The sequence below is a fragment of the Crocuta crocuta genome, unplaced genomic scaffold (assembly GCF_008692635.1).
Source record: "Crocuta crocuta isolate KB4526 unplaced genomic scaffold, BGI_CrCroc_1.0 scaffold367, whole genome shotgun sequence".
NCBI classification, from domain to species: domain Eukaryota; kingdom Metazoa; phylum Chordata; class Mammalia; order Carnivora; family Hyaenidae; genus Crocuta; species Crocuta crocuta.
This window is the reverse complement of record NW_027527936.1, coordinates 2,218,246-2,228,479: the sequence shown is the minus strand read 5'-3', so window position 1 is coordinate 2,228,479 and position 10,234 is coordinate 2,218,246. Positions and strand designations below refer to the sequence as shown.

Sequence of the window (10,234 nt, the reverse complement as noted above, 5' to 3'; positions counted from 1 at the left end):
GGAGCCTGCTTCAGATTCTGTGTCTCCCTCTCTCTCTGCCCCTCTCCTGCTCATGCTCTGTCTCTCTCTGTCTCTCAAATATAAATAAATGTTAAAAAAATTTTTTTTAAATGGTTAAGATAGTAAATTTTATGTTATGCATATTTTAACACACTACAAAGAAAAAAGGAAAAAATAGACCTGGTCTCACTCTTCCCTGTAGCCGCACCCTTTGTGACGTGACTTTGCAGCCCTCCCAACAGGTGAAGGATTTTCCATTTGTCAAACCTGAACTAGCATTGCATTCGAGGCAATAGTTCTTAGAGCAACAAATAGAATGTGTCTGACAAATAGAATGAGGCAGGGGCGCCTGGGTAGCTCAGTTGGTTAAGCATCAGATTTCAGCTCAGGTCATGATCTCACCGTTTGTGGGTTTGAGCCCTGTGTCGGGCTCTGTGCTGACAGACTAGAGCCTGGAGCCTGTTTCAGATCCTGTATCTCCCTCCCTCTCTGCCCCTCCCCTGCTGTGCTGTCTCTGTCTGTCTCAAAAATAAATAAAAAATAAAAAAATAGAATGAGGCAGAAGTTCTTCGAGTTTTCTGATCATTATAATTCCAGAAGTATTTGTGGGTTTTGTTCTGTTATCTGTGGTCTGCTGGTTTTTCTCGGTGATTTTTTTTTAAGAGAGAGAGAGAGCAAGGGAGGAGCAGAGACAGAGGGACAGAGAGAATCTCAAGCAGACTCCACGACGTCAGTGCAGAGCCTGACACGGGGCTCTATCTCACAAACCACAAGATTGTGACCTGAGCGGAAATCAAGAGTCAGAGGCTTAGTCGGCTAAGCCACACAGGTGCCCACTCGTTGATTTTTTTATGCTCTTGTTTTTCTAGGAGTATGTGCTGCTCAATGTCCCAAGGCATGAACAGAGATTGGCAAACTTTTTCTGTAAAGAACCGTGTAAGTATTTTAGGATTTGCAGACCACCCTCCCGCCTCTGTCACTCCTTTCTTTTCCTTTTCTTCCTCCTCCTTCTTCTTCTAATAACTCTTAAACATATGAAAACTATTTTTCGGCCACATGTGTTACAAACACAGACTGTGGCCCAGCTTGGCTCGTGGGCTAGAGTTTGCTAATGTCTGGCTTAGGATGTGTTTCTCCAAAGAGTTTTGTGTTTCTTTCAAGTGTTTAGGGACATTATCAGTCTGGAACTGCCTTAACTAAATTTATGGCATTTTTTTTTATTGGGTCACTTAGATGATGTGACTACCGGCTACCAGTAGATGAGGACAATTTACTTTTTTTAAAAAAATCAAAGTATAATTAATCTACAGTGTTGTATTAGTTTTAGGTGTATGATAGAGTGATTCCACAGTTGTATACATTACTCAGTGCTCATCGTAAGTGTACTCTTAATCTCCTTTATCTATTTTACTCATCTCCCACCTCTCCTCAGGCAACTGCCAGTTTGTTCTCTGTATTTAAGAATCTATTTTATTGTCTTTTTTGTTGTTGTTCATTTTGTTTCTTAAATTCTGCATATGAGTGAACTCGCTTGGTATTTATCTTCCTCTGACTTATTTCACTTAGCACTGTACTTTCTAGGTCCATCCATGTTGTTGCAAATAGCAAGATCTCGTTCTTTTTTATGGCTGCATCATATTCCATTATATATATACCGCATCTTCTTTATCCATTCATTTATCAGTGGACACTTAGGCTGCTTCCATATCTTGGTTTTTGTAAATAATGCTGCCATAAACCTAGGGGTGCATATATTTTTTTGAATTTGTATTTTCATTTCCTTTGTGCAGATACCCTTTAGTGATATCACTGGATCATATGGTAATTTTATTTTTGAGTTTTTAAGAAACCTCCATGCTGTTTTCCACAGTGGCTGCACCAGTTTACATTCCCACTAACAGTGCATGAGGGTTCCTTTTTCTCCACGTCCTCACCAACACACATTTCTTGTGATTTTAGACATTCTGACAGGTATGAGGTGACATCTCATGGTGGTTTTGGCTTGCGTTTCCCTGATGATGAGTGATGTTGAGCATCTTTTCATGTGTCTGTTGGCCATCTGGATGTCTTCTTTGGAGAAGTGTTTGTTCAGGTGTTCGAGGGCAATTGACTTTGGTCCAGCCTTCCCTTGAGGAAGTAGTCCTTTGCGAGTCCTGCCATAATGTAAAGAATCTTCAATCAGACACCCTGCCTTAGCTAGGCTTTGGTTTCTGAGCTCTGGCTCTCAAAGCTGTCAAGAGCAAAGTTCAAGTTTGCCAGAATTTGAAAATGCCTTTGTGCAACAATAGTTTCTTCCCTCTTCCCTGGGTTCCTGTCTTTCCTCTGGTTTTGGCCTGATAACTCCTTTGTTTTCTTGCTAGCTCTACAATACTTTCAAGAACTTTCTAGAAATATTTTACTCATTACTTTTGGTCTTTTGTAGCAGGGAGGACAGTCCAAATAACCTAGCCTGCTATAATGGAAACAGAAGTGTTGGATGAGAGAATTTCATCTTCTTCTAAAAATTATATCAAATAGTCTTTAGGCAAAAAGTGACCTGAGAGACCTTTTAATTTGTTTCATTTGGTTATGTTAGTAAGTCTTAGTGGTAAATGAAATCTGCTGTCGTTAGGAGAGGTGTGCACAGAAAAGGAATGTGAAAAAAAATCAATGTGAATTTATGACCTTAAAAAGAAATCTCTTTCAAGCTCTGGTACTAAAAGTGACCCAACAGTAGCAGAAACACTGTACCATGCAGTGTGGTTTTGCATCTTTGAAAGCTGCTAAGAGAGTAGGTTTTAAAAGTTCTCATCACACACACACACACACACACACACGCACACACACACAAATCTGTAACTATGTGTGGTGATAGGTGTTAATGAGACGTATTGTGCTGACCACCTCACCAAATATACAAATATCCAGTCATTGTGCTGTACTTCTGAAGCTGATGTGCTGATGTAGGTCTGTTATACCCAAGAAAACAAACAAAAGAAATCTCAGCCTAGCATCCAGATTATGATGAATGGGTATCATTTTCCACCTAGAGAAGTAGGAAAGATCTGAATGAGTCTGGAAAGTTGTACTCTTTTCCAGAAGCAAGGATAATTTCCTGTATGTTTGGGTTGAAAGGGCTTAAAGAGGCTCATATGCAAGAAGTTGCGACAATCTGAGCATAAAAAATACAAATAGTTGTGACTGTAATTATTTGGAATGAATTCAGTACACAGAAGTCCACAGTTCCTAATGACACTCAAAAGAGAAAAAGGTTAATAGAAAATGAACAAGAAAGTTGTTGTAGGACAAAATAAGGGATGGATGTAATTGAATATACTTAATTTTCATTCCTTTAAATGAGCACAAGAATCTTGATATTTAGAGTTTTTGGTTCTTTTTAAATACATGTTGGGTTATTAAGTAAAGTGTTTTAATCTATGCAAGCAAGAATGAACACAATGAAATGCGTTCACATGCAAATGGGCCAAGAATCCTGGAGAAAATCAGAAAGGTACCAAGAACAAGAAGGGATGTTTGAAATCACAAGAACCGGGTTGATGTGGGGTCAGCCATTGTTCTGTGTCAGTGGTCATTTCCAGGAGGACCGAAGTGAGTTCTAGGCTGATTAACTGGCCAAGTCTTCCCCCAGAGGAGAAATGGCGGCACAGACAGACTCTCACGTTTAGATGTTCTTGTTAATTATAATGAGATTCTGACAAGGCTCACTTAAAAAATGTCAATAATTCTAACAGAGCAGGTCAGGTGATCACAATGCTAATCAATTAAGGAGGTGATTCTGAACTTGTGAAACTTCGGGAGCACATCATATCTGGGAAAGAGAGGAAAGGTGAAAAATTTGAATTTTTCATGAAATCAATTCCCATTGATGTACCGAGTGAGCTTTTCTTCTAAAAAAAAGCCCAGGCCAATGACTGGGGACTCAGGTTTGAATCTCCTGGGACTGCATAGCCAGGTCCAGTTGTTTCAACAAAGAGCTAATAGGTTGACCCCCCAGATTGTGCAGATTAAGGTTCTCTGAGACATCATTGGTCACTTCTTCTGAGTCTAATAAAAGATGACTGTGACCATCTGCGGTGGTGGAAATGTCCTACACTGATGCTCTCCACACAGTAGCCACCAGCTAGGTGTAATTCCTGAACACTTGTGATGGGGCTAGTGGGAACTGAATTGTAAATTAAATTAAATTAATTTAAATTCAAATAACCATATGTGGCTACTGCTACTATACAGGACAAAGCAGGTATAGATATTACATGCAGTAATATTATTACAATCATGGGAAGTAACCCCAAAAAGGGGGACATTATTAAAATTTAAAACAGTGGTAATAGCAATTTTTAAAATGTGTTTCAATATAACAGTAAAAATCAGGGTGTGCGTGTGATAATTTGGGGGTGTTTAAGTTCTTTAAGAAAATCTGGTATGAGAGCTACAATCTTAAAGGATTGAATGAGTCAGTAATCCGTACTTTCATACTTGTGGAAACCTCATTTTGACAAGTCCAGCCATTGTGCTTTGTGTTTTGTGCAAGTCGTGTGTGACCGAGGGGAATGCTCATGGGTGTCAATGTATTAAAAGATGCTAAGTGTTTAGCAGAATTATAAGATCAATACATCTGGCTATTAAAGTTTAGGGAGGAGTGAGGGTTTCTCTCAAAAGCTCCTGGATACCTTTCTTCCTTTGGATTTTCCTATCCCAGCTCCATAAAAGCTTCTGAATAGAGATGTGCCTTGCTGGAAGAAAACTCAGCGTGGGGCTCTGTGACTTCCAACCCCGACCGGTTCTATCCCTGGGTTATACATTTATTTCAGGAAGGTCCAGTGTGTTTAGGAAGACAGTATCCCTCTATTCTCTCTGCTTAGCCTTCCTAAGTGTGCCCCGGAAGATCACCTGGCTTTGTCTACATGGGGCTCATCCTACCAGGACGTTCTGTCCAGAAACTCAGCTGTGGGTGCCAAGGATGCTGCTTCACTGCTAACGGGCTGGAGGCACATTTGGGAACCGGGATGGTGGAGCCAGACAGAGGGAAGTTTGAATTCCAGGTTTGCCACTTAAATCTGTGTGACCTCCAGCTAATGATTCTGAGCTTGGTGATGATGATAAAAATAGCTACTTCTTAGTGGGTTTTGTTAGGATTAAATGACCTGGTTCATGTGTAGCGCTTGGCGTTATTATTGATTTCTCAGTAAATATCCGAGTTCTCCGTACTCAGTGAATCAGCTCAGATCCCACCTCTACCCACAAGGATCCCACTTACGGTCCCTATTGTCTGAATGACCCCACATGACATACCAGTTTTCGCTCCAACCAAGAGCATCCAACTTTGTCTTTTTGGAAACTGGAAATTGCAACTTTGGACTGTTTATTAAGCCTACTGTTCCCTCTTTTCGGTTAGCGAGATTATTCCCTAGTCCGCGTCTCTGTTTGTTTTTTTCATGTTTCTTCCTCTGCCCTTAGCCCTAGCACTGGTAGGTGAACTCGCTGTCAGAGAAAACTGAAACTGCCGGAAGAGACTTCTGCAGACATCCTGGCTGCCACTGCATCTGTGGCCCTAGCCACAGAATCCAAAGCAGGCTCCAGGCTCTGAGCTGTCAGCACAGTCCCTGATGCGGGGCTTGAACCCATGAACCTTGAGATCATGACTTGAGCTGAAGACAGACGCTTAACCGATTGAGCCACCCAGGCGCTCCGTTTGTTTGTTCTTTTTTTTTTTTAATGTTTTATTTATTTCTGAGAGAGAGAGAGAGAGAGAGCGTGAGCAAGGGAGGGTCAGAGAGAGAGAGAGAGAGAGAGCATGAGCAAGGGAGGGTCAGAGAGAGAGGGAGATACAGAAGCTGAAACAGACACCAGGCTCTGAGCTGGTTGTCAGCACAGAGCCCGATGTGGGGCTCGAACCCATGAATTCTGAGATCATGACCTGAGCCGAAGTTGGACACTCAACCGACTGAGCCACCCAAGTGCCCCCCGCCCCCCATTTGTTTGTTCTTAAGAGAATCATACGGTGGCTTTATTTGTCTTGCTGCTTAGAAAAGATGATGTGTTGAATGTTTGGGTGGTTAACATCAGACCAAGTCCATATTTTGTCCTGCATCACCTGCTGCCACGGGAGTCTTCTTGGTTGTCACTTGAACCCACAGGGACAGAATAGGTCCCTGGGTAGAGGCCCTTAGAGATGTTCATAGCAGGCTGGGGTGTCCTTGGAGCACACTCTGATGCTTGATAGGTGCCTCCACGACCAAGGGATGTGTCTTTATTCTGACCGTTCCCAATGTTCGAGCCTAAGGGCAGCTCCAATTTCCCTCTGTGACCACCACAAATATGGTTGTCCCTCTTTCCTTTCTCCGTGGAGAAGGAGCTGAGGGCTGGCTGCCCACCGTCTTTCTTGATAGGGCAGATCCAGGGAAGGCATCGTTGAGCTGCCTCTGGACTCCCTGCTGCTCTTGACCATATTGGAGATGCTCCATCTTGGGGCTTGCATCTCCGACTCATCCCTGCAGCTCCCTTCCCTGCACCTCTGCTCTGTCCTCATTGGCTCACTTCCTGGCTATTTGCTCAGTATGCCAGGCTCACTCCCTCACTACCACAGGGCCTTTGCACTTGCTATCCCACACAACTTGCTCCTGTACATTGGTAGTTTTATGGTCTCAGTGAGGCTTTTCCTGACCTCTGTAGTTAAAATTAGAACACTCATCTCCTGACGCTTTCTGTTTTCCTTCACTGCATTGTTTAATCTGTTTCTCTCAACTCCCATCCCTTTTGGAAGGCAACTCCACAAGGGTCAAGATTTTAAAATGCTCAGGGGTGCCTGAGTGGCTCANATGTTCATCTCTGTGTATTTTTAAAATGATCATCTCTAAAACCAAGGCACATAGCAGGCACTCAAAATACTCATTGAATGAATGAAGTTAACTGGGCTTAGTTAACTTCTGTGACAGGCAAGAGTTTTTCTGAAATATAATTACTTTCCATTAATTGGTTAAAACCAGAGTTTTAAAAGCTGTTTTTTGTGTTTGGTGTAATTAGTCCTTCTTTTTGACAAGACCTTGTATAATAGAAAAGGGTCACATTTTTGTGAGATTAAAAAAGGCTGAAAAGAAACACTTTTAATTTTAAGTTGATGAAATAAGACTTCTTCCTTTTTTCTCCAAGTCCTGTATAGATTGCAAATTGCTTTGAGAGAAGAATCATAAAATTAACATTTCATTTGAATTCCTGAAGCCGGACACAATAGTGTTGTACAGAAATCGTTGTGGCTTGAGTAAGTTGTGAGAGATTCGGGTTTCTGGAGGGGCAGGGGAGAATTGGTTTGACTGAGGTCATGTTTTCAAGTGAGACCCCTGGGTGGGGGCGTGGGTCACTGAACCTTAGAGGTGGGCTGGCCAAGTTGGGTTTTGGGGAAAGGAGGGGGACCGGAAACCAGGTTTACATCAGCACCTGCCCTTCTCCAGGACCGGAACAGGCCTCTGGGGGTCCTCATGAGCAGGGAGGGGTGGTGAGGGGCAGAGAGGGGTCCCCCCTCACATATGGGAAAAACAAAGTTCAAAGAGGGCCACTCCCAAGGTTATTACTCTAGTAAATGGAAGAATCAGGATTCGGATGCAGGTCTGAGTCTCATACTCGCTCTGGCCTTGGACATACAAGGACACCCTGGCCCAGAGAAGGGAGAAGACTTGCCCAGGGGCCGAAGAGGTAGTGGGCCCCGCGACCGTGTCCTTGCAGTCACCCTCCTCAGCGGCCTCGCAGCCATTTGGCCAAGCTTCTCTGTCTTCCAGCTTCCAAAATGGCCTCAACTTTTTATTGCTTCTCATGTCTTCAAAAGCAAGAATACATTAGCATTCCAATAATACAGAAAGGTATTCTGGACACAGTGATGGTTCCCCCATCAGCAGCTTGAAATTATCCTCCGCGTGCTTTCGCTGTAGAAACACAGACCCACACAGACACAAGTCACACTGTGTGTATCATTTGCTAACCTGCTATTTGCCCTTTCTGGTCTCTTCTGGGAAGTTTTCCACGTCAATAAACAGCACAACACCATCCTAACTGTTGCATAATATTCCACACATGAATGCACCATGTGCCATGCTTTATTTAATTCCCTCCTAATGGACATTTAGGTTGTTTCTTTGGGATGCACTTCTATACATTGCCCTCCAAAGTATGGTATTCATTTTTTTAAAATTTTCACCAACATGTAGACACAGCCCATTTCCTCACTTTCTCACCAATAATGTGTTTTCATATCTTTTCTTTCCAGGAGGAAGAGAATCAGGAGTGCAGGACCAGCCGGGAGTCAAGAGGGTTCAGGAGCTCATGAGACTCAGCAGGAATCCTGGAATATGATGGGCAGGGCGTTTGAGAAAGAGTGTGGGGACAGTGGAAACACCATCAGCCTGGCCCCTCATCTAGTCTCAGCAGAGAGAATCCCAGTTCTAGATTCTTTTCACACATGCATAGCTCTCCTCTCTAGTGGCTGGCTGCTTAGTCTCAGCAGGGCCTATAAGGCCCTCCGATGTGGCTGTGACCCCTATATCCTTAATTTGCACCATACTCCCACCACACATTCCACATTTCTGTTTCTCAGTGGGTGCACCGGGCAGCCTTTACCACTTCCCAGTCCCATCCCAGTTAAGGGTTCCGCTTCTTATGTTCCCCCCGGCCCCTCTGAGGGTCAGAAGCACTGCCCTGTGCTTGGGAGACTATGTGTGGCCTGGACTGTGGGCCGAGGAACAGCGCCAATGACACTCAGCACAACTCTGGGGGCCAGAAGAGTGTCCTATTTCTGCATCATCATGGGTGACCGGCAGGAGCTGTCAGCAAAAGCCCCTTCCTGGAGAGTGGTGACGGCCGTGGTTATGTGGCCCCAGGCTGGCTCCATGGTGGTCTGGGAGCCTTGGCCTGGCTTCTGCACTGCCTTGCCATTGCCCAGGAGCCACCAGTGTCCTCCGTGGAGGATGGCTCCTGGTCCAGCTGCCATCCCCCGCTGGGTGCCAAGGGAGATGTGGGTGATTTCTTTCCCTTCTTCATTTCACAGCTGAAGCTGAAGTTCTACATCCTTTCCTTTCGAAGACTCAAGAGAAACTTTTTTTTTTCTCTTCCAGTAAAACCTAATTCTTGCAAATAATAAACTTTGGCTTTCAAAATTATTGTTTCTGACATGGGGTTCAACCAAAAGCCTATTTTAAGAAGTTGAAAAATAAAGCATTAAATATTTATCTTTGCATTCCTGATCTAAAAATCCTATCTTTGCAGCAACCAGGATGCTTCTGACTGGCTTTTGAAACGTTGCAGGTACGGAAATAGGAAAAAGAAAAAAAAAAAGGAAATAGGAATAGAAAAGGACAGAAAGTGATTATGTCTATATGTTATCATGTGACAGGCAGCTTTCCTCTTACCACAGGGCCTTTGCACATGCTCCGGCATGCTCACTTCTCTCTCTCATGATGATGCTCCAAAGCTTCCTTTATATCGCAGTGCAGGGATCACCCCCTCAGGCAAGCTGACTCTGTCTGTCCTCTGGTTCCATGGCCTCCTGGCACCATATACTTCCCTTCCTTAACATTTATCGGAGTTACAATTTTACTTTTTCTTTTTCATGGTTTTATGATCAATTCTATCTCACCACTAGACTGAGCTCCAAGAGAATGAGGACCAAGCCTCTTTTCCCTTCCTAGTTATTCCCGGTATTTAGCACAATGTCTGGCTTATTCTTGATATAAGAAAAGGGAATAAAAAAGCCACAGACCCTACCTGTGCTACAACCAGCCGTGTGCTTGAGCTGGCTCGGCCCTAATGGCGGAGCTGTCTTTCCCCAATGCTGCATTCTGTGACGTCACCGTAGCCTTGGAACCAGCCATGGTGGCAGTATTTATACCACAGAAATCAGCAATGCTAACGAGCCAGCCCTCCCTTGCTTCTCCTCACCCTCCATCTGTTAAATGTTTACCAGGTCACCCCTGCCTCCATCTGATTTCTGGAGGTTTTTCTCCTTCATGTCTGTATCCACTTCCATGCTCTTGATGCAACGTTACGTCCACTTCATATGCTCAGGGTCAACTCTTTGTCAGATTTTCTTCTAACGAGCATGCATTCTTCATTCTATGTAGGCACGCAATGCAAAATCAGCCAGAACTGACGTGTGTGATGTTTGAATGACTGCTGTAATAGAACCTAAGGACTTCGCCGCAGATCATTTCACCAAAGTGTGTTAGGATTTCAGGGAGCACAAGGGCAG

General features: G+C 43.7%; 1 long non-coding RNA gene across 1 annotated transcript; it reads left to right on the top strand.

Moving 5' to 3' along the window:
- The first annotated feature begins 887 nt into the window (after window positions 1-887).
- Window positions 888-9,111, top strand: LOC144221638 (uncharacterized). Its single transcript, XR_013332126.1, has 3 exons — window positions 888-936; window positions 7,150-7,258; window positions 8,258-9,111. It is a non-coding gene; the product is annotated as an uncharacterized LOC144221638 (long non-coding RNA).
- The last annotated feature ends 1,123 nt before the right edge of the window (window positions 9,112-10,234 follow it).